Here is a 23285-nt window from a genome sequence, read left to right as displayed (position 1 = left end):
GGTGGGACTGGGCCAAATACCTGGCGCTAGGTTGCAAAAGAAGGTTTTCGACAAAATCCAAAATACCCGAAAATTTCGTCAGAGCGACGAGCCAATCTGAGACCTGCGTCTCGTTCGGCTCGAGCCAAGGATTCCGATGACATAAGGCACGTGGCTCTGCGACCAACCGTTTGGGAGTTACGAGCGATGCCGTACTTTCCGTCAGGCCGATCGGGACGAGGCCCAGGTGACGTTGTAGACAGGGGAGGCTACCACCATCCCCCAGCGTTTTTAGGTCTCCCAAAACTTACCAAAGCCGAGATGGGCATCGCCGTGTCCGGCTTCCTCCCTGCTGCGTCTTAGCAGCATCGCTTCTCGGCCTTTTGGCTAAGATCAAGTGTAGTATCTGTTCTTATCAGTTTAATATCTGATACGTCCCCCATCCGGGGACTACATATTAAATGGATTTTTAGATCACGGAGCTGGAGCCGGGGCTTGCTCCGTCCACTCCATGCATCGGCCTGGTATTGCAGTGTCTCCAGGAACGGTGTGCTTTCCCTTTTTGGGGATTGCCATTTATTGTGTCGAATAGCAGAACAAGGAATGAGAGCTGCCATTGCAGATGCTGTGGTTTATTGCAAACTTTTTTTCTGATGTGTCCTCCTGGGGTCTTGGACTCTTCCACTAACGATGCACCCACCTGAGGTCTTGAAGTCTTTCACAGACGAGGTGGTGCATCGAATCAGGTGTGTTTGTTTAAAGAGAGTCATCTAAAACTGGCGTTGGGAAGCACCGGCCCATGAGCTTGGCAGTTTCCAGGCCAGTAACGGAAGGCACCCGTCCTTCCTTTCCTGGAGCGGGGGCGGAGGGCTAACCGTTGGTGAGGATGGTAGAGATGCAAATCAGACCTCTGGCTGACCGCCTGGGCCTTCATACTTACCTGGCAGGGGAGACACCATGATCAAGAAGGCGGTTCACCCAGGGCGAGGCTTGTCCATTGCACTCCGGCCATGCTGACCCCTGCGAATTCCCCAAATGCGGGAATCTCGACTGCATAATTTATGGTAGTGGGGGACTGCGTTCGCGCTCTCCCCTGAAATTGTTGGTGAAACAAAGCAGAAGAGGTTTTTACAGTTTTTTATTTATTTCCGTTTCAGAATGGGGAGTTCTGTCACATGCGAGATACGTGTTGTGCGCCTGTGAAACAAAGTCACTTACGCTCTTGAAAAATCAGACCCTGGTGGGTAGTTTAGTTCGAACATAGCGCAGACCTTACTTTGAAAGTAGATTGGACTGACTGCAGCCTAGCTGTATCTGTCTCCATGTTGTTTGTTTGTCCTTTTTTTCGATTCGTATTAATTTTGTTGTCGCTTACAGCGCCACCTAGTGGCCTGTCGCCGCGCCCTTTTTCACCTGGCCTCGGACTGAGCCCCTGCACAGGTGTGCCGATTTGGGTGAAGGGATCTCACTCCTTCCCGGAGTTATAGCCATTCGAGCCACCTCGGACACGCCACCTTAGCACGTTTTGAGGTCCCCTCGCCAAGGTGAATGGAAATTTCCTCTTTTTTTGGATGATTATTGACAGTCAGACTCCAGAGAAGCTTTCTGTGCTGATTTGGGTGGGACTGGGCCAAATACCTGGCGCTAGGTTGCAAAAGAAGGTTTTCGACAAAATCCAAAATACCCGAAAATTTCGTCAGAGCGACGAGCCAATCTGAGACCTGCGTCTCGTTCGGCTCGAGCCAAGGATTCCGATGACATAAGGCACGTGGCTCTGCGACCAACCGTTTGGGAGTTACGAGCGATGCCGTACTTTCCGTCGCTGCAGTTCCACCGTCAGGCCGATCGGGACAAGGCCCGGTGACGTTGCAGACAGGGGAGGGTACTACGATCCCGCAGTGTTTCGGGTGTTTTCATCTTTGTTTGATTGTCTTTTTACATTACATTTTCCCTATTTTTCAGCTTACGGCGCCACCTACTGGCCTGTCGCCGCGCCCCTTTTCACCTGGCCTCGGACTGAGCCCCTGCACAGGTGTGCCGATTTGGGTGAAGGGATCTCACTCCTTCCCGGAGTTATAGCCATTCGAGCCACCTCGGACACGCCACCTTAGCACGTTTTGAGGTCCCCTCGCCAAGGTGAATGGAAATTTCCTCTTTTTTTGGATGATTATTGACAGTCAGACTCCAGAGAAGCTTTCTGTGCTGATTTGGGTGGGACTGGGCCAAATACCTGGCGCTAGGTTGCAAAAGAAGGTTTTCGACAAAATCCAAAATACCCGAAAATTTCGTCAGAGCGACGAGCCAATCTGAGACCTGCGTCTCGTTCGGCTCGAGCCAAGGATTCCGATGACATAAGGCACGTGGCTCTGCGACCAACCGTTTGGGAGTTACGAGCGATGCCGTACTTTCCGTCGCTGCAGTTCCACCGTCAGGCCGATCGGGACAAGGCCCGGTGACGTTGCAGACAGGGGAGGGTACTACGATCCCGCAGTGTTTCGGGTGTTTTCATCTTTGTTTGATTGTCTTTTTACATTACATTTTCACTATTTTTCAGCTTACGGCGCCACCTACTGGCCTGTCGCCGCGCCCCTTTTCACCTGGCCTCGGACTGAGCCCCTGCACAGGTGTGCCGATTTGGGTGAAGGGATCTCACTCCTTCCCGGAGTTATAGCCATTCGAGCCACCTCGGACACGCCACCTTAGCACGTTTTGAGGTCCCCTCGCCAAGGTGAATGGAAATTTCCTCTTTTTTTGGATGATTATTGACAGTCAGACTCCAGAGAAGCTTTCTGTGCTGATTTGGGTGGGACTGGGCCAAATACCTGGCGCTAGGTTGCAAAAGAAGGTTTTCGACAAAATCCAAAATACCCGAAAATTTCGTCAGAGCGACGAGCCAATCTGAGACCTGCGTCTCGTTCGGCTCGAGCCAAGGATTCCGATGACATAAGGCACGTGGCTCTGCGACCAACCGTTTGGGAGTTACGAGCGATGCCGTACTTTCCGTCAGGCCGATCGGGACGAGGCCCGGTGACGTTGTAGACAGGGGAGGCTACCACCATCCCCCAGCGTTTTTAGGTCTCCCAAAACTTACCAAAGCCGAGATGGGCATCGCCGTGTCCGGCTTCCTCCCTGCTGCGTCTTAGCAGCATCGCTTCTCGGCCTTTTGGCTAAGATCAAGTGTAGTATCTGTTCTTATCAGTTTAATATCTGATACGTCCCCCATCCGGGGACTACATATTAAATGGATTTTTAGATCACGGAGCTGGAGCCGGGGCTTGCTCCGTCCACTCCATGCATCGGCCTGGTATTGCAGTGTCTCCAGGAACGGTGTGCTTTCCCTTTTTGGGGATTGCCATTTATTGTGTCGAATAGCAGAACAAGGAATGAGAGCTGCCATTGCAGATGCTGTGGTTTATTGCAAACTTTTTTTCTGATGTGTCCTCCTGGGGTCTTGGACTCTTCCACTAACGATGCACCCACCTGAGGTCTTGAAGTCTTTCACAGACGAGGTGGTGCATCGAATCAGGTGTGTTTGTTTAAAGAGAGTCATCTAAAACTGGCGTTGGGAAGCACCGGCCCATGAGCTTGGCAGTTTCCAGGCCAGTAACGGAAGGCACCCGTCCTTCCTTTCCTGGAGCGGGGGCGGAGGGCTAACCGTTGGTGAGGATGGTAGAGATGCAAATCAGACCTCTGGCTGACCGCCTGGGCCTTCATACTTACCTGGCAGGGGAGACACCATGATCAAGAAGGCGGTTCACCCAGGGCGAGGCTTGTCCATTGCACTCCGGCCATGCTGACCCCTGCGAATTCCCCAAATGCGGGAATCTCGACTGCATAATTTATGGTAGTGGGGGACTGCGTTCGCGCTCTCCCCTGAAATTGTTGGTGAAACAAAGCAGAAGAGGTTTTTACAGTTTTTTATTTATTTCCGTTTCAGAATGGGGAGTTCTGTCACATGCGAGATACGTGTTGTGCGCCTGTGAAACAAAGTCACTTACGCTCTTGAAAAATCAGACCCTGGTGGGTAGTTTAGTTCGAACATAGCGCAGACCTTACTTTGAAAGTAGATTGGACTGACTGCAGCCTAGCTGTATCTGTCTCCATGTTGTTTGTTTGTCCTTTTTTTCGATTCGTATTAATTTTGTTGTCGCTTACAGCGCCACCTAGTGGCCTGTCGCCGCGCCCTTTTTCACCTGGCCTCGGACTGAGCCCCTGCACAGGTGTGCCGATTTGGGTGAAGGGATCTCACTCCTTCCCGGAGTTATAGCCATTCGAGTCACCTCGGACACGCCACCTTAGCACGTTTTGAGGTCCCCTCGCCAAGGTGAATGGAAATTTCCTCTTTTTTTGGATGATTATTGACAGTCAGACTCCAGAGAAGCTTTATGTGCTGATTTGGGTGGGACAGGGCCAAATACCTGGCGCTAGGTTGCAAAAGAAGGTTTTCGACAAAATCCAAAATACCCGAAAATTTCGTCAGAGCGACGAGCCAATCTGAGACCTGCGTCTCGTTCGGCTCGAGCCAAGGATTCCGATGACATAAGGCACGTGGCTCTGCGACCAACCGTTTGGGAGTTACGAGCGATGCCGTACTTTCCGTCGCTGCAGTTCCACCGTCAGGCCGATCGGGACAAGGCCCGGTGACGTTGCAGACAGGGGAGGGTACTACGATCCCGCAGTGTTTCGGGTGTTTTCATCTTTGTTTGATTGTCTTTTTACATTACATTTTCCCTATTTTTCAGCTTACGGCGCCACCTACTGGCCTGTCGCCGCGCCCCTTTTCACCTGGCCTCGGACTGAGCCCCTGCACAGGTGTGCCGATTTGGGTGAAGGGATCTCACTCCTTCCCGGAGTTATAGCCATTCGAGCCACCTCGGACACGCCACCTTAGCACGTTTTGAGGTCCCCTCGCCAAGGTGAATGGAAATTTCCTCTTTTTTTGGATGATTATTGACAGTCAGACTCCAGAGAAGCTTTCTGTGCTGATTTGGGTGGGACTGGGCCAAATACCTGGCGCTAGGTTGCAAAAGAAGGTTTTCGACAAAATCCAAAATACCCGAAAATTTCGTCAGAGCGACGAGCCAATCTGAGACCTGCGTCTCGTTCGGCTCGAGCCAAGGATTCCGATGACATAAGGCACGTGGCTCTGCGACCAACCGTTTGGGAGTTACGAGCGATGCCGTACTTTCCGTCAGGCCGATCGGGACGAGGCCCGGTGACGTTGTAGACAGGGGAGGCTACCACCATCCCCCAGCGTTTTTAGGTCTCCCAAAACTTACCAAAGCCGAGATGGGCATCGCCGTGTCCGGCTTCCTCCCTGCTGCGTCTTAGCAGCATCGCTTCTCGGCCTTTGGCTAAGATCAAGTGTAGTATCTGTTCTTATCGCTTCTCTGCCTTTTGGCTAAGATCAAGTGTCTGGCTTAAAGGAAGAGACTGCGATCGCCTCTTGGAGGTTTTTAGGTTGTGCTCTACCATAGCACGTCCTACACCTCCCGAGAGGTATATTGTATTGCATCTGGCATACTTTTTTTACTATTTATTGTCTTTCATATTGTGTTGTGCTTGTTTTTTAGGAGGAGTTTTTTTTATTGAGAAACTGGTCTTAAGGTAAGTTATTTCCTGTTTTACGTTGTTTTTATTGCTGTGGTAATTTTTTAGTTTGTTTGATTCCTTTTAGCTGTCGGTGCCTCCAACATGTCGGCTGCTCGTGCCGGCATGCGGAGGCACCACAGCACTAGGTTCCTTTTTTTAGAAAAAGATGGAAAGTTAATGGAAATGTCAAGGTTGGATTTTTCGAGGAAACTTATGCAAAAACTTCTAGGTTTTAATCCTGCTGATTTAAATTGCATTCTAACCCTGCCTTTTAACAAAGGCTTCGATGTGAGTTTTAAAAATGCAGCACTGTTAAATGAGTTCTGGCAGCGCTTTGACACACACAAGACCCAGTTTTCCATGTTTAAAGTTGAGAAACTAACTGATAACACACAAAAAATGGTTATCGTTAGAATGTTCAATGAGACTGTGAATGGAGAAGACATTTGCACATGGCTGGGTAGATTTTGCACTGTAAGGGGCCAGGCTATGAAGGTTTATGATGAAGACGGTATTTGGAATTGTTCCTGGAGGGTCCCCATTAAGCAATGGGAAGACCCACAGGGCTTCCAAGGTCTGAGGCATTTACCACAAATGATAGTTCTGGGAGAAAACAGGGGCTACATCCACTACCAGGGAATGCCCAAACTCTGCCGGCGATGTGGGGAGTTTGGGCATCTTCTTGAAGCATGCCAGAAACTCTTTTGTAACAAGTGTAGAGAAATTGGACATTCCTTTGAAGAATGTCCAAATGGCAGAAAGTGTAATCTTTGTGGAGACTTGTCTCATCTCTACAGAGATTGCCCCAAATCGTTTGCCAACAAAGTTAAATCAGACAAAATGGCGGTTGAGGAGCGAGTACAACAGGCCAATGAGGAGGTGGAGCTAAATTCAAATCTCCCGCCAAACCCTGGGGTTGGTGGAGAGAAAATGGATAACAGAGGTAAGGAGAGAGGGGGGGCGGAGCAAACTTCAAATTTCCCGCCAAACCACACTATTGGAGCAGACGGAAATGAGGAGATGGAACTCCACCAATCCCTAATAGAGAAAGAAAAGGAGTCAAATGAACAGAGCAAGGAGGAGGATAGTGAACAAGAACAGGAAAAGGTAGTGGAGGAGAAACAAGAGATAGAGGTAAGTAATGATCTTCCAGGAGTTATATTGAGAGGGAAAAAAAGGATTGCCCGATCTCCCATTGAGGAGAAGAATGAGAAAAGAGATAGAGTGGGATTGCGATCAGATTCCTCCTCATCAGGGGATCTGAACCGGCTTTTCCCACTCGGTTCCCCAAACGAAATATCTTTCTTGTCAATAGAACTCCAAACATCAACCCCTAGGGCTAGCTCAAGGGGGAAACAGCTTCAATCTCCGGATCCCCCAAATAGGGGAAAAGAAGAAGAGCTGGTTTCACAAGATACAGATATCTTTTTTAATTGAAATTTTAGTTATTTATGTATTCTAAAATGTTGTATTTATCATTTTTAACTGTTTTTATCATGACACTCACACTCTCCACCTTAAATGTAAGAAGTGTGAGGTCACAGTTGAGAGCTCAAATGGTTTTATCCTTTTTACAAACCCAAAATAGCGATATCCTGCTTTTACAAGAATGTGCTTTACCTTTTATGTCCAATTATAGGAGATGGGAAGAACAATGGCCCCATGTATCTGTGTGGAGTGGATCAAATTTTAACAGAGCCGATGGAGTAGCCATTTTAATAAAAAATCCTCAGCTCTTGGTGAAGGGTAGCACAGTGGTGAGAGATGGGAGAGCTCTTTTAATAAATCTGTCCTTCTTAGGACATGATTTTAATATTTTAAATATGTATGCTTTTACAGATAAAAATGAAAGGAACGACCTTTTAGAAGACGTGCAGTCCCACCTTTTAGGAAAGACCCCATTTATTTTAGCAGGGGATTTTAATTGCATTTTAAGTAAAAATGATAGAAAAGGGGAGAGAGAGGATTTTAAAATGGATAAAACGTCAATTTTACTACAGAACATTATAAAGGATTTTAAATTGACTGACTGTTTTAGAACCATGCATCCTGGGGAAAAAGGATTCACCTGGTTTAGTGGTGATGGCACTAAAGCCTCCCGTATAGACTATATCTTTACGCGAGACCTTACACCAGTGGATGCTAAACTAATGCCCGTTTTCTTTTCAGACCACGCTATGCTTTCTTGCACCCTTTCTTTTCCCACAGGTGTGACGACAGGTGGAGGGATATGGAAACTGAACTGCTCCCTGCTGGAAGACCCAGAGATCACAACATACTACAGGGAGCAGTACAGCCAATGGCAGACTTTACAAGACTTTTATGATTCACGAGCACAGTGGTGGGAGATGGTAAAGGCAAAGACCAAGACTTTTTTTAGATGGGCAGGGAAAAAGAAAAAAATAAAAGAAAAAAGACAAATGGTGGGACTGCAAAAGAGGCTACAACGTTATTTTTATCTTCTTAGCCAGGGTTTTGATTTTAACGAAGAAATTAAGGAAGTTAAGAAAGACATGTCAGAATTAGCGGAGGTTAAAAGTAGAGGTGTTCTCTTCAGGAGTAAAGAAAGGGAAATAGAGGAAGGCGAGAAATGCAGCAGATACTTTTTTAAGAAAGTTATTGATGGAGGTAGAGCAATATTTAAATTAAGAAATAAAGAAGGAGAAACAATGACAGACACAAAGGATATTTTATCAGTAATAGAAAGCTTTTATGAAGAACTCTATGAAGAAAAGGCAAGTGACAACAGCATTTTGAGCGAAATTTTAACAAGCATAGAGAAAACAATAAATGTAAATACCAGTCTGACAAAGGATTTTAACATTTCTGAGATAGACAAAAGTATTCAAAAATTCAAAAAAGGGAAAACTCCTGGAGTTGATGGACTCCCTCTTGAATTTTATTTGACCTTTTGGGACATTTTAAGACAAGACTTACTGGCTGTTTTTAATGACTTTGACAAGATCGACCAGCTCCCTGACAGTTTTAGGATAGGAATAATGACCCTACTACACAAAAAAGATGACAAGACAGATTTAAAAAACTGGCGTCCTATAACCCTTTTAAACTTTGATTGTAAACTTTTTAGTAAACTTTTAACAACACGAATGTCAACAGTTTTAGCAGATCTGATCCACCCGGATCAAGCCTGCGCCGTCCCTGGGAGAAAGATCACAGACAGCCTCGTACTGATAAGAGACGCCATCTGTTATGCGAGAGACAGAAATATTCGGCTGATAGTTTTAAATTTAGACTTTGAAAAAGCATTCGACCGAGTCTCGCACCACTACTTGTTTCAAGTTTTGGAAAAAATGGGGTTTCCCAGGAGGTTCTTAGCTTGGGTGGGATTGCTGTATAAAGACATAACCAGCAAAATCCTAGTTAACGGGAATCTCTCAAAAGCGATAAATATATGCAGCGGCGTCCGTCAGGGCTGTCCGTTATCTCCTCTCCTGTATGTGGCTTCCATCGAACCCCTAGCGCAGGTATTGAGAAGGGATACATGGATCAGTGGACTGACTATACCCGGGACTGGAGGACTGACTGCAAAGACTGTTTTATATATGGATGATGTCAACCTTTTATGTACTGACGTTTTATCAACACAGAGGACTATGGACCTGACAGACTGGTTTGGGAAAGCATCGGGAGCCAGACTGAACCGAGATAAAACACAAGCACAGTTTTACGGTCCCTGGAAACCTAGTGAGCTCGCTGGACTGGACACTACTTTTAAAAGGACAGAGTTAAAAATACTGGGTATTAAGTTTGACAGAGACGGGGGAGGGAGTGGAAATTGGCATGACGTGATGGTTAAAGTGCGGAAAAAACTAGGTTTCTGGGGACTGAGACATTTGACATTTGAAGGAAAGGTTTTAATCATAAAAGCTGTGATTTTACCCCTGTTTTTATTGCTGTGTTCTGTTTTCTTTCCCCCCAGACTCTTTCTTGTATCTCTGGAACGTGCAATGTTTTATTTTTTATGGGGGTCTAAGTGGGAGCGACTCAAAAGAGCAACCATGAAGAAAGCACCCCAAAATGGAGGAAAAGGAGTGCCAGACCCCTACTTGTTTTTAGGAGCTTTTTATACTGCACTACATATAAAATATGCCCGAACCCCATCCAAACAAGACAAAACAGGAGCCATGACCCGGTTTTGGATGGGGTCCTACTTAAGAACCCAAAATATTGTACAGACAGACTTGACAATGCCAGTTGCCTTTGACCAACCCCCAGCATACACACACATAAAGAACTTTTTAAAGAAATTTAATTTGGAAAAAGAAAGTGTGACTGTTTTAACCAATCATCGCTCTATACTCTCTCTTGTGCAGGAACGGGAACAAGTGTGTCCAGTACGCGGGCTCACTCTAGGTGAAGCCCAAAACGTTTGGCGGAATGTGTCCCACTCAGCTCTTCACAACCGACACCGAGACCTGGCTTGGATGGTTGCCCATGAGATCCTCCCGGTCAGGGCCGTGATGCACTCCCGAGGCATGTCAAAGAACCCCATCTGCCCGCGGTCCGGATGTGGCGCCCCCGAGACCGTGAGGCACGCCTTATGGGAGTGCAGCGCTGTGAGGGACCTGTGGGCGACAGCTGGCCCCCAGCAATTCCCGTACCTACCAGTAGGGGGGGTCCCAGACTACCCAATGGGGAGAGGAGGGGTGAGCCAAAAACAAATGCCAGCAAAAACACCCCCTAAGCTATGGCTTACCATCCTCTGCATCCAAGACGCCATATGGACCTCCAGAAACCTACTGGTAGGGAAGCGCATGCAGGGGTCCCTGCACGCCACCATCCAGCTAGCCAAATCAAGGCTGCAGGAGTACACCGCATGTCGCCATTCGGATGTGGAGGGTCAGAGCTACACGGGAAAGGTCCCCATAGCCACGAGCCCTGACTGCCCGTAGATGCCCCCAAACACCTGAAGTGGGACAGCGGTGCCTCGGTTTAAGAGGATCTCCTCTGGGCCCAGAAGGGTCAGGCCTCTGGGACTGGTTTTGAGGAACTGAGCTGATGGTTTAATCTTTTTTCTTTAAAGGACATACCCGTTTCTGCACAACAGAAGAGAACGTTTTTAAACCTGTCTTTTGATTTTAATAACACTGTTTTTATTTTTTATTTTCTCTAGCACTACAGACACACAACAACAACAAAAAACACACTCAATACAAAATGTTTTTATTTGTGTATTAATTAATTTAAAAATTATCCTGTGCATTAAACAACAACAACAAAAACAACAACAACAACCATTGTATAATGTGTTTTAACAAAACAAATGTGTGCATGTAACCAAAATGTATTGTGACAATAAAATTTTTCAAAAAAAAAAATCTGTTCTTATCAGTTTAATATCTGATACGTCCCCCATCCGGGGACTACATATTAAATGGATTTTTAGATCACGGAGCTGGAGCCGGGGCTTGCTCCGTCCACTCCATGCATCGGCCTGGTATTGCAGTGTCTCCAGGAACGGTGTGCTTTCCCTTTTTGGGGATTGCCATTTATTGTGTCGAATAGCAGAACAAGGAATGAGAGCTGCCATTGCAGATGCTGTGGTTTATTGCAAACTTTTTTTCTGATGTGTCCTCCTGGGGTCTTGGACTCTTCCACTAACGATGCACCCACCTGAGGTCTTGAAGTCTTTCACAGACGAGGTGGTGCATCGAATCAGGTGTGTTTGTTTAAAGAGAGTCATCTAAAACTGGCGTTGGGAAGCACCGGCCCATGAGCTTGGCAGTTTCCAGGCCAGTAACGGAAGGCACCCGTCCTTCCTTTCCTGGAGCGGGGGCGGAGGGCTAACCGTTGGTGAGGATGGTAGAGATGCAAATCAGACCTCTGGCTGACCGCCTGGGCCTTCATACTTACCTGGCAGGGGAGACACCATGATCAAGAAGGCGGTTCACCCAGGGCGAGGCTTGTCCATTGCACTCCGGCCATGCTGACCCCTGCGAATTCCCCAAATGCGGGAATCTCGACTGCATAATTTATGGTAGTGGGGGACTGCGTTCGCGCTCTCCCCTGAAATTGTTGGTGAAACAAAGCAGAAGAGGTTTTTACAGTTTTTTATTTATTTCCGTTTCAGAATGGGGAGTTCTGTCACATGCGAGATACGTGTTGTGCGCCTGTGAAACAAAGTCACTTACGCTCTTGAAAAATCAGACCCTGGTGGGTAGTTTAGTTCGAACATAGCGCAGACCTTACTTTGAAAGTAGATTGGACTGACTGCAGCCTAGCTGTATCTGTCTCCATGTTGTTTGTTTGTCCTTTTTTTCGATTCGTATTAATTTTGTTGTCGCTTACAGCGCCACCTAGTGGCCTGTCGCCGCGCCCTTTTTCACCTGGCCTCGGACTGAGCCCCTGCACAGGTGTGCCGATTTGGGTGAAGGGATCTCACTCCTTCCCGGAGTTATAGCCATTCGAGCCACCTCGGACACGCCACCTTAGCACGTTTTGAGGTCCCCTCGCCAAGGTGAATGGAAATTTCCTCTTTTTTTGGATGATTATTGACAGTCAGACTCCAGAGAAGCTTTCTGTGCTGATTTGGGTGGGACTGGGCCAAATACCTGGCGCTAGGTTGCAAAAGAAGGTTTTCGACAAAATCCAAAATACCCGAAAATTTCGTCAGAGCGACGAGCCAATCTGAGACCTGCGTCTCGTTCGGCTCGAGCCAAGGATTCCGATGACATAAGGCACGTGGCTCTGCGACCAACCGTTTGGGAGTTACGAGCGATGCCGTACTTTCCGTCGCTGCAGTTCCACCGTCAGGCCGATCGGGACAAGGCCCGGTGACGTTGCAGACAGGGGAGGGTACTACGATCCCGCAGTGTTTCGGGTGTTTTCATCTTTGTTTGATTGTCTTTTTACATTACATTTTCACTATTTTTCAGCTTACGGCGCCACCTACTGGCCTGTCGCCGCGCCCCTTTTCACCTGGCCTCGGACTGAGCCCCTGCACAGGTGTGCCGATTTGGGTGAAGGGATCTCACTCCTTCCCGGAGTTATAGCCATTCGAGCCACCTCGGACACGCCACCTTAGCACGTTTTGAGGTCCCCTCGCCAAGGTGAATGGAAATTTCCTCTTTTTTTGGATGATTATTGACAGTCAGACTCCAGAGAAGCTTTCTGTGCTGATTTGGGTGGGACTGGGCCAAATACCTGGCGCTAGGTTGCAAAAGAAGGTTTTCGACAAAATCCAAAATACCCGAAAATTTCGTCAGAGCGACGAGCCAATCTGAGACCTGCGTCTCGTTCGGCTCGAGCCAAGGATTCCGATGACATAAGGCACGTGGCTCTGCGACCAACCGTTTGGGAGTTACGAGCGATGCCGTACTTTCCGTCGCTGCAGTTCCACCGTCAGGCCGATCGGGACAAGGCCCGGTGACGTTGCAGACAGGGGAGGGTACTACGATCCCGCAGTGTTTCGGGTGTTTTCATCTTTGTTTGATTGTCTTTTTACATTACATTTTCACTATTTTTCAGCTTACGGCGCCACCTACTGGCCTGTCGCCGCGCCCCTTTTCACCTGGCCTCGGACTGAGCCCCTGCACAGGTGTGCCGATTTGGGTGAAGGGATCTCACTCCTTCCCGGAGTTATAGCCATTCGAGCCACCTCGGACACGCCACCTTAGCACGTTTTGAGGTCCCCTCGCCAAGGTGAATGGAAATTTCCTCTTTTTTTGGATGATTATTGACAGTCAGACTCCAGAGAAGCTTTCTGTGCTGATTTGGGTGGGACTGGGCCAAATACCTGGCGCTAGGTTGCAAAAGAAGGTTTTCGACAAAATCCAAAATACCTGAAAATTTCGTCAGAGCGACGAGCCAATCTGAGACCTGCGTCTCGTTCGGCTCGAGCCAAGGATTCCGATGACATAAGGCACGTGGCTCTGCGACCAACCGTTTGGGAGTTACGAGCGATGCCGTACTTTCCGTCAGGCCGATCGGGACGAGGCCCGGTGACGTTGTAGACAGGGGAGGCTACCACCATCCCCCAGCGTTTTTAGGTCTCCCAAAACTTACCAAAGCCGAGATGGGCATCGCCGTGTCCGGCTTCCTCCCTGCTGCGTCTTAGCAGCATCGCTTCTCGGCCTTTTGGCTAAGATCAAGTGTAGTATCTGTTCTTACCAGATGGACACTTCAAGAGAAGAGATTCCATTGCCGACCATGATGGTGCGGCTGAAAAATACTGTCAGAGTTCAAGTGAAGAAGGAAGCTGAAATGGAGATTAAGAAGAGGTTTGGACGGGATTTCGTCGTTGTCGAGGTGTTAAGAGGAGTTTTTGGAATTCCTGCGTCCCTGATCTTTTGTCTTCAGGATTTCTCCTCTTCTGGGTTCATGGACTTGACCTTTTTTCAATTGAGAGACTGTGTTGCCTTTTTTGAGGAGTGGGAAAAGAAAAAAGATCACCGTTTGCTGAGGGATCTGCATCTTCATCCGGCCTTTGCACAGGATTATTTACCATTGGTGATCCACCTTTACAACCCCTTTGTAGAGGATGGAGATGTTCTATCTTTTCTGGCAAGGTACTGTGAGGCTGTGAAAGGGGGGGAACGACTGAAGGACCAGTATGGCATCTGGAATGGCAAGAGGAGATACTTAGTCAAGCTAAGGGCTGATCCAGCATCACCTGGGGGCCTTATCCACCCCCCGGGGTCCTTTTTCATCGGGTCCAACCGAGGCTTTCTCCATTATCCGGGGCAGCCGCTGTATTGCAGAAGATGTGGGGCTCGAGGTCACATTAAGACTGACTGTACTGGCCAACGTTGTCGCTTTTGTGAGTCAACTGACCACATTGCCTCAGCTTGCCCTGAACCTAAAAGATGCAGCCTATGTGGTGGGGTGGACCATCTGTTCCGTGCATGTCCAACCAGAAAGAAATCCTTTGCCAGCCTCTTTAAAGAAGGCCAGGACCTGCAGGCAGATCTTGAATCCCTGCTTACAAGCTTACCTGCAGAGATGGAGAGCCAGGAAGCAGGACCTTCGAGTGCAGATCAGGGGGCAAGAGAAACAAAAGGCGGTAGGGGTGACGTACCGGGCAATTTCGGGGAGGAAGTGAGAGATGAGGACAGCGGGCGACAATCGGCGCCATCCCAGGAATGGTCAGAGATAGATGTGACAGAGGTGTTATCTGGGATCTTCGAGTCTCAGAGAGATCTGGCAACTAGGCCTATGGACTTAAGGGAAGGGCAGTCTGCTTCAGTATGAGGAGAGAATCCGCCTCAGCAGGACGATGTATCAAGTGATCCGATGGTGGTAGCACAAGGACAACGTCGACGGCGGCTCACTGAGGACACCGAGAGCCAGGAAAGGGAGCGCAAGTGTAGTAGGGTAGGACTTTTAAGCTCAGCTCTTTTACAGGAGCTAGCTCCTGTTCAGGACTGGGAGAAAGTGGTCCAAGAAGAGGAGATCCTTGGGAGGGTGGAAGTGGAGGCTGAAGGGGAAAACGGATGTGGAGCAAAAGAGGGGGGAATTTGTGAAAAGGGCCATGTGGTCTTGGGAAAACCTGGGAGGGCAGGTTTAGAAGAGAGGGAGGACGAGGGGCAGGAAGACAAACAAGTGGGGGAATGGGCTGAGGTACTCTCAAGAAAGAGAAAGGGGAGGGGAAAGGGGATATTAGGAAGGAAGGGGAGTATCTAAGGTTTTATTCAGGAAAATTTTTTTTTGTTTTGTGTTATATTAATTAGCAATTATTTTAATGGGTTGTGTAAGAGTGGCTACTTTGAATGTAAGAGGGATCAAAATGCTACAGCGACGAACTGCAGTCTTTATTTCTTTAAAAAGTTTACCTTTTGATGTTTTATTTTTGCAAGAGTGCCATTTACAAAGGTACAGTGATGTACAATTATTTTCTGCGGGATGGGGGCTGGGGCCTTCAGTTTGGGGAGTGGGTAATGTGAGGGCGGATGGGGTGGGGATTTTGTTTTACTCAGGGGAGTTTGTGATTGAATCCACTAATGTGATTAGGCCGGGGAGGATGATAGTGGTGGATGTCAGATGGAGGGGGGTGGCTTTTCGGTTTGTGAATGTTTATGCACCGAGTAAGTTAGGAGAAAGGGAGGGTTTTCTAGATGACCTAGCTCCCGTCCTCTTTACCAACCGGTTGGTGGTTTTAGGGGGGGATTTCAACGTGTCACTAGACAATGGTTCTGGAAAGGACTTAGCGCAGCTGGTGACCAATTTTTCTCTTCGGGATTCATTTAGGTTAGCGGGTGGTTTAGAACCAACCTATACATGGAGAAATAATAGGCAGGAGGCATCACGCCTGGATTACCTTTTTTTACCTGACCATATGAAGGTCATAAACTACATCCAACAGCCTATGTGGTGCACAGATCACTGTTTGGTAGGAGTTGGGGTAGAGGTAGGGGGTGTGAAGAGAGGCAGGGGAGTCTGGAGATTCAATACCTCCTATTTAAAAGATAGAACTTTTTACGAAGTACTTCAAAGGTTGATAGCCGGTTGGAAAAACTTGAGGGGTCTGTTTGATTCACAAGCAGCTTGGTGGGAGGGAGTGAAGGAGAGAGTTTCTCTCTTTTGCCGTTGCTGGGGGATTGCAAAAGCAGAGCGCAAACGTGCTCAGGTCCGCAAATGGTCGGAGGAGTTGCAAACCTTGTGGTCTGAGGGAGCATTGAGTACTGCTGAAGGGTGGAACAGAGCCAGTTTTCTACAGGGAGTCATAAAAGACTTTTACTGGGGGGAGGCTAAAACCTTCCTGTTGTGGTCAAGAACCCAGAAACGTCTATTGGACGAGAAACCAACTAGTTATTTCTTTTCCACAGTACGGAGACAGCAGCAGCGCAGCTGTATTGAGGGCCTACAAGGAAGGGAGGGAGTAGAATACTCTGTAGAGGGAATGTTGCAGATAGCTGCTGGTTTCTACAGGGGGCTTTTTAGCAGTAGGGGTTCTTTAAATCCAGCTTCTAGGGGTTTTCTGGAGGGGTTGATAGATGTTTTGGATGAAGAGGAGAGTGCGGCGTTGGAGAAATCTTTAACTCTTCAGGAGGTAGAGTCAGCTTTGTACTCATTCAAAAAGGATACGGTTCCTGGAAATGATGGCCTTCCAGTAGAGTTTTATAGAGCCTTTTGGCCTTTGATAGGGGCAGAGCTGGTCGAGGTATATCAGGAGAGCCTGAATAAGGGAGAACTGCCGGCTACTATGAGGACAGGTCTTGTGACTCTCCTTTATAAGAAAGGAAAGAAGGAGGACCTAGCTAATTGGAGGCCAATAACTCTACTCTCAACAGATTATAAAGTATTAGCAAAGGTCTTAACTGAAAGGCTTAAAAGAGTGGTGGGTACAGTGGTTCAGCCGGATCAGACTTGTGGGGTGCCAGGCAGGTCAAGTAGTTTGAATTTAGCCTTGGTGAGGGACATCATCAGCTGGGCAGAACAACGGCAGCTACCTTTAGCTATCTTAAGTTTGGACCAGGAGAAGGCATTTGATAGGGTAAATCATGCCTTTCTAATGTCAGTCCTGGAGCGATTAAGGTTTGGTCCAGTTTTCAGGGCCTGGGTAAAGTTGCTGTACACCCGAGCGATGAGTAGAGTTGGGGTGAATGGATTTTACTCAGAGTTAGTCGAGCAGCAGGGAGGGGTAAGGCAGGGGTGTCCCTTGTCCCCCCTGCTCTACATTCTGTCACTGGAGCCCCTTGTGGCGGCACTACGAGCGGCCCCGTCCTTGACGGGTGTGCATTTGCCTGGTGGTAGGGGGATAAGGGCAAAGGTGGCAGCATATGCTGATGATATGACACTGTTCCTGACTTCGGAGCTGGATTTTGTGGTGGCAGACAGGATCCTGCAGCGGTTTTGTGAGGTTTCAGGAGCTCGGGTAAATGTGAGTAAATCTTCTGCAATGTTTGTAGGACAGTGGGCAGGGAGAACAAGTGTGCCAGGTGGATACAGCCTGTGTCCTGATGGGATGAAGATTCTGGGCATTAGATTTTTCAGGAGAAATAGTGCACAAGAAAATTGGGGGGCTAGGTTTAAGGTTGTACAGGCAAAGGTAGCTAGGTGGAATGCAAGGGGGCTGTCACTCTGGGGTAGGTTGGAGGTGGTGAAGGCTGATCTCCTCCCTAGCCTGAACCACCTGGCGTACATATTCCCAATTCCTTTTTGGTATGGTAGGAAACTGGAGAGGTTGGTTTTCTCCTTCCTCTGGAGGAATGGTACAGAGTTGGTAGCCAGAACCCATATGTACCGTCACCTAAAAGAGGGGGGAAGAGGTGTGCCTTGCATACCTTTAAAAATGGAGGCCCTTTTTTCCTCCTTCGCAGCAGGTTTAGTACCCCAGACTGTAGTGCACAAGGCAGGGTGCCTTGCCAGGTTTTGGTTGGGGTTTCCATTGAGGTCCATGATTCCATGGAATGGAACGATGCCTTGGTCAATGGAAAGGCCAGAACAATACCAGAAAGTGGTGGATCTTGTGGTGCAAAAACCCTGGTGTTTAGAGCAGTCAGTGATTTTAGACCATAGAAAACTGTACTGCAGACTAAGGGATGGGTTGGTTGAAGGGGCAGAGAAGGCTACTCTGCACGATGGGGTGGATTGGTCTATCTTGCAACCCTCATACTTGGTGGGCGCCTGCAAGGATCTGAACTGGTTGACAGTTCTAGGCCGGTTGCCTGTAAGAGAGCGTATGTACAGACATGGGCAGGGAAGGTCACCGTTGTGTCCAGTGGGCTGTGGACAGGAGGAAACAATTGAGCACGGTTTGTGGTCTTGCCCGGGAGCTGCAGCTCTCTGGCGTTCTGTAAAGTTGTGGTGGAAGGATTGGAGGGGGCCTTCTATTAAGAGAGAGCTAGTAGTGAAGGGTGAGGGTTTAAAGGATTTGGAAAAAGATCGCAGGAGAGTGGTGTGGGTGGTAATTTCAGAAGCTAAATACATTTTGTGGGAGTGGAGAACAATGTGCTTGAAAAAGCAGTTGCCTCGTATGTTTCCAGAAAGGTTATTTTGTCGCTTACTTGGGAAAATAGTAACCGAGGTAAAAATGTTTAAAGAGTGTTATGGGGAGGAAGAAACCAGGAGGATATGGGGAGGGTTACCAAGAGTGGGTGTGGGGTAACGGGAATAAGGATTTCATGTTATGTTGCCTTTTGGGTTTTTTTGGTGTTGTTTTGTTCCGGTTTTTTCTATTCTTTTGGTGTATAACCTTTTTATCTTATCAGTGTGTATAAGGAAATGGTAAAAGAAATGTAATTTTTGTTGTAATGTTTTCCAGACTGTTGTAATGAATGGATTGGTAAATAAAAAAAAAAAAAAAAAAAAAAAAAAAAAAAAAAAATCTGTTCTTATCAGTTTAATATCTGATACGTCCCCCATCCGGGGACTACATATTAAATGGATTTTTAGATCACGGAGCTGGAGCCGGGGCTTGCTCCGTCCACTCCATGCATCGGCCTGGTATTGCAGTGTCTCCAGGAACGGTGTGCTTTCCCTTTTTGGGGATTGCCATTTATTGTGTCGAATAGCAGAACAAGGAATGAGAGCTGCCATTGCAGATGCTGTGGTTTATTGCAAACTTTTTTTCTGATGTGTCCTCCTGGGGTCTTGGACTCTTCCACTAACGATGCACCCACCTGAGGTCTTGAAGTCTTTCACAGACGAGGTGGTGCATCGAATCAGGTGTGTTTGTTTAAAGAGAGTCATCTAAAACTGGCGTTGGGAAGCACCGGCCCATGAGCTTGGCAGTTTCCAGGCCAGTAACGGAAGGCACCCGTCCTTCCTTTCCTGGAGCGGGGGCGGAGGGCTAACCGTTGGTGAGGATGGTAGAGATGCAAATCAGACCTCTGGCTGACCGCCTGGGCCTTCATACTTACCTGGCAGGGGAGACACCATGATCAAGAAGGCGGTTCACCCAGGGCGAGGCTTGTCCATTGCACTCCGGCCATGCTGACCCCTGCGAATTCCCCAAATGCGGGAATCTCGACTGCATAATTTATGGTAGTGGGGGACTGCGTTCGCGCTCTCCCCTGAAATTGTTGGTGAAACAAAGCAGAAGAGGTTTTTACAGTTTTTTATTTATTTCCGTTTCAGAATGGGGAGTTCTGTCACATGCGAGATACGTGTTGTGCGCCTGTGAAACAAAGTCACTTACGCTCTTGAAAAATCAGACCCTGGTGGGTAGTTTAGTTCGAACATAGCGCAGACCTTACTTTGAAAGTAGATTGGACTGACTGCAGCCTAGCTGTATCTGTCTCCATGTTGTTTGTTTGTCCTTTTTTTCGATTCGTATTAATTTTGTTGTCGCTTACAGCGCCACCTAGTGGCCTGTCGCCGCGCCCTTTTTCACCTGGCCTCGGACTGAGCCCCTGCACAGGTGTGCCGATTTGGGTGAAGGGATCTCACTCCTTCCCGGAGTTATAGCCATTCGAGCCACCTCGGACACGCCACCTTAGCACGTTTTGAGGTCCCCTCGCCAAGGTGAATGGAAATTTCCTCTTTTTTTGGATGATTATTGACAGTCAGACTCCAGAGAAGCTTTCTGTGCTGATTTGGGTGGGACTGGGCCAAATACCTGGCGCTAGGTTGCAAAAGAAGGTTTTCGACAAAATCCAAAATACCCGAAAATTTCGTCAGAGCGACGAGCCAATCTGAGACCTGCGTCTCGTTCGGCTCGAGCCAAGGATTCCGATGACATAAGGCACGTGGCTCTGCGACCAACCGTTTGGGAGTTACGAGCGATGCCGTACTTTCCGTCGCTGCAGTTCCACCGTCAGGCCGATCGGGACAAGGCCCGGTGACGTTGCAGACAGGGGAGGGTACTACGATCCCGCAGTGTTTCGGGTGTTTTCATCTTTGTTTGATTGTCTTTTTACATTACATTTTCACTATTTTTCAGCTTACGGCGCCACCTACTGGCCTGTCGCCGCGCCCCTTTTCACCTGGCCTCGGACTGAGCCCCTGCACAGGTGTGCCGATTTGGGTGAAGGGATCTCACTCCTTCCCGGAGTTATAGCCATTCGAGCCACCTCGGACACGCCACCTTAGCACGTTTTGAGGTCCCCTCGCCAAGGTGAATGGAAATTTCCTCTTTTTTTGGATGATTATTGACAGTCAGACTCCAGAGAAGCTTTCTGTGCTGATTTGGGTGGGACTGGGCCAAATACCTGGCGCTAGGTTGCAAAAGAAGGTTTTCGACAAAATCCAAAATACCCGAAAATTTCGTCAGAGCGACGAGCCAATCTGAGACCTGCGTCTCGTTCGGCTCGAGCCAAGGATTCCGATGACATAAGGCACGTGGCTCTGCGACCAACCGTTTGGGAGTTACGAGCGATGCCGTACTTTCCGTCAGGCCGATCGGGACGAGGCCCGGTGACGTTGTAGACAGGGGAGGCTACCACCATCCCCCAGCGTTTTTAGGTCTCCCAAAACTTACCAAAGCCGAGATGGGCATCGCCGTGTCCGGCTTCCTCCCTGCTGCGTCTTAGCAGCATCGCTTCTCGGCCTTTTGGCTAAGATCAAGTGTAGTATCTGTTCTTATCAGTTTAATATCTGATACGTCCCCCATCCGGGGACTACATATTAAATGGATTTTTAGATCACGGAGCTGGAGCCGGGGCTTGCTCCGTCCACTCCATGCATCGGCCTGGTATTGCAGTGTCTCCAGGAACGGTGTGCTTTCCCTTTTTGGGGATTGCCATTTATTGTGTCGAATAGCAGAACAAGGAATGAGAGCTGCCATTGCAGATGCTGTGGTTTATTGCAAACTTTTTTTCTGATGTGTCCTCCTGGGGTCTTGGACTCTTCCACTAACGATGCACCCACCTGAGGTCTTGAAGTCTTTCACAGACGAGGTGGTGCATCGAATCAGGTGTGTTTGTTTAAAGAGAGTCATCTAAAACTGGCGTTGGGAAGCACCGGCCCATGAGCTTGGCAGTTTCCAGGCCAGTAACGGAAGGCACCCGTCCTTCCTTTCCTGGAGCGGGGGCGGAGGGCTAACCGTTGGTGAGGATGGTAGAGATGCAAATCAGACCTCTGGCTGACCGCCTGGGCCTTCATACTTACCTGGCAGGGGAGACACCATGATCAAGAAGGCGGTTCACCCAGGGCGAGGCTTGTCCATTGCACTCCGGCCATGCTGACCCCTGCGAATTCCCCAAATGCGGGAATCTCGACTGCATAATTTATGGTAGTGGGGGACTGCGTTCGCGCTCTCCCCTGAAATTGTTGGTGAAACAAAGCAGAAGAGGTTTTTACAGTTTTTTATTTATTTCCGTTTCAGAATGGGGAGTTCTGTCACATGCGAGATACGTGTTGTGCGCCTGTGAAACAAAGTCACTTACGCTCTTGAAAAATCAGACCCTGGTGGGTAGTTTAGTTCGAACATAGCGCAGACCTTACTTTGAAAGTAGATTGGACTGACTGCAGCCTAGCTGTATCTGTCTCCATGTTGTTTGTTTGTCCTTTTTTTCGATTCGTATTAATTTTGTTGTCGCTTACAGCGCCACCTAGTGGCCTGTCGCCGCGCCCTTTTTCACCTGGCCTCGGACTGAGCCCCTGCACAGGTGTGCCGATTTGGGTGAAGGGATCTCACTCCTTCCCGGAGTTATAGCCATTCGAGCCACCTCGGACACGCCACCTTAGCACGTTTTGAGGTCCCCTCGCCAAGGTGAATGGAAATTTCCTCTTTTTTTGGATGATTATTGACAGTCAGACTCCAGAGAAGCTTTCTGTGCTGATTTGGGTGGGACTGGGCCAAATACCTGGCGCTAGGTTGCAAAAGAAGGTTTTCGACAAAATCCAAAATACCCGAAAATTTCGTCAGAGCGACGAGCCAATCTGAGACCTGCGTCTCGTTCGGCTCGAGCCAAGGATTCCGATGACATAAGGCACGTGGCTCTGCGACCAACCGTTTGGGAGTTACGAGCGATGCCGTACTTTCCGTCGCTGCAGTTCCACCGTCAGGCCGATCGGGACAAGGCCCGGTGACGTTGCAGACAGGGGAGGGTACTACGATCCCGCAGTGTTTCGGGTGTTTTCATCTTTGTTTGATTGTCTTTTTACATTACATTTTCACTATTTTTCAGCTTACGGCGCCACCTACTGGCCTGTCGCCGCGCCCCTTTTCACCTGGCCTCGGACTGAGCCCCTGCACAGGTGTGCCGATTTGGGTGAAGGGATCTCACTCCTTCCCGGAGTTATAGCCATTCGAGCCACCTCGGACACGCCACCTTAGCACGTTTTGAGGTCCCCTCGCCAAGGTGAATGGAAATTTCCTCTTTTTTTGGATGATTATTGACAGTCAGACTCCAGAGAAGCTTTCTGTGCTGATTTGGGTGGGACTGGGCCAAATACCTGGCGCTAGGTTGCAAAAGAAGGTTTTCGACAAAATCCAAAATACCCGAAAATTTCGTCAGAGCGACGAGCCAATCTGAGACCTGCGTCTCGTTCGGCTCGAGCCAAGGATTCCGATGACATAAGGCACGTGGCTCTGCGACCAACCGTTTGGGAGTTACGAGCGATGCCGTACTTTCCGTCGCTGCAGTTCCACCGTCAGGCCGATCGGGACAAGGCCCGGTGACGTTGCAGACAGGGGAGGGTACTACGATCCCGCAGTGTTTCGGGTGTTTTCATCTTTGTTTGATTGTCTTTTTACATTACATTTTCACTATTTTTCAGCTTACGGCGCCACCTACTGGCCTGTCGCCGCGCCCCTTTTCACCTGGCCTCGGACTGAGCCCCTGCACAGGTGTGCCGATTTGGGTGAAGGG

At 48.6% G+C, this 23285-nt stretch overlaps 8 non-coding genes and 4 pseudogenes across 8 annotated transcripts; all 12 read left to right on the top strand.

The window, feature by feature from the left end:
* The first annotated feature begins 346 nt into the window (after positions 1–346).
* On the top strand, positions 347–537 carry LOC113100900 (U2 spliceosomal RNA). The gene has a single exon (XR_003289831.1). It is a non-coding gene; the product is annotated as a U2 spliceosomal RNA (small nuclear RNA).
* A 374-nt stretch (positions 538–911) lies between these two features.
* On the top strand, positions 912–1075 carry LOC113100887 (U1 spliceosomal RNA). Its single transcript, XR_003289819.1, has one exon. It is a non-coding gene; the product is annotated as a U1 spliceosomal RNA (small nuclear RNA).
* Positions 1076–3126: 2051 nt separating this feature from the next.
* On the top strand, positions 3127–3317 carry LOC113100899 (U2 spliceosomal RNA). The gene has a single exon (XR_003289830.1). It is a non-coding gene; the product is annotated as a U2 spliceosomal RNA (small nuclear RNA).
* A 374-nt stretch (positions 3318–3691) lies between these two features.
* Positions 3692–3855, top strand: LOC113100886 (U1 spliceosomal RNA). Its single transcript, XR_003289818.1, has one exon. It is a non-coding gene; the product is annotated as a U1 spliceosomal RNA (small nuclear RNA).
* A 1459-nt stretch (positions 3856–5314) lies between these two features.
* On the top strand, positions 5315–5471 carry LOC113100905 (uncharacterized; annotated as a pseudogene).
* Positions 5472–10889: 5418 nt separating this feature from the next.
* Positions 10890–11063, top strand: LOC113100901 (uncharacterized; annotated as a pseudogene).
* A 374-nt stretch (positions 11064–11437) lies between these two features.
* Positions 11438–11601, top strand: LOC113100885 (U1 spliceosomal RNA). The gene has a single exon (XR_003289817.1). It is a non-coding gene; the product is annotated as a U1 spliceosomal RNA (small nuclear RNA).
* A 2051-nt stretch (positions 11602–13652) lies between these two features.
* On the top strand, positions 13653–13882 carry LOC113100904 (uncharacterized; annotated as a pseudogene).
* A 4900-nt stretch (positions 13883–18782) lies between these two features.
* On the top strand, positions 18783–19009 carry LOC113100903 (uncharacterized; annotated as a pseudogene).
* Positions 19010–19383: 374 nt separating this feature from the next.
* On the top strand, positions 19384–19547 carry LOC113100884 (U1 spliceosomal RNA). Its single transcript, XR_003289816.1, has one exon. It is a non-coding gene; the product is annotated as a U1 spliceosomal RNA (small nuclear RNA).
* Positions 19548–21006: 1459 nt separating this feature from the next.
* On the top strand, positions 21007–21197 carry LOC113100898 (U2 spliceosomal RNA). The gene has a single exon (XR_003289829.1). It is a non-coding gene; the product is annotated as a U2 spliceosomal RNA (small nuclear RNA).
* Positions 21198–21571: 374 nt separating this feature from the next.
* LOC113100883 (U1 spliceosomal RNA) lies at positions 21572–21735 on the top strand. Its single transcript, XR_003289815.1, has one exon. It is a non-coding gene; the product is annotated as a U1 spliceosomal RNA (small nuclear RNA).
* Positions 21736–23285: the final 1550 nt, after the last annotated feature.

This window comes from Carassius auratus, unplaced genomic scaffold, assembly GCF_003368295.1.
Source record: "Carassius auratus strain Wakin unplaced genomic scaffold, ASM336829v1 scaf_tig00217397, whole genome shotgun sequence".
Lineage (NCBI taxonomy): Eukaryota > Metazoa > Chordata > Actinopteri > Cypriniformes > Cyprinidae > Carassius > Carassius auratus.
This window is presented reverse-complemented; position numbering and strand designations above follow the sequence as displayed.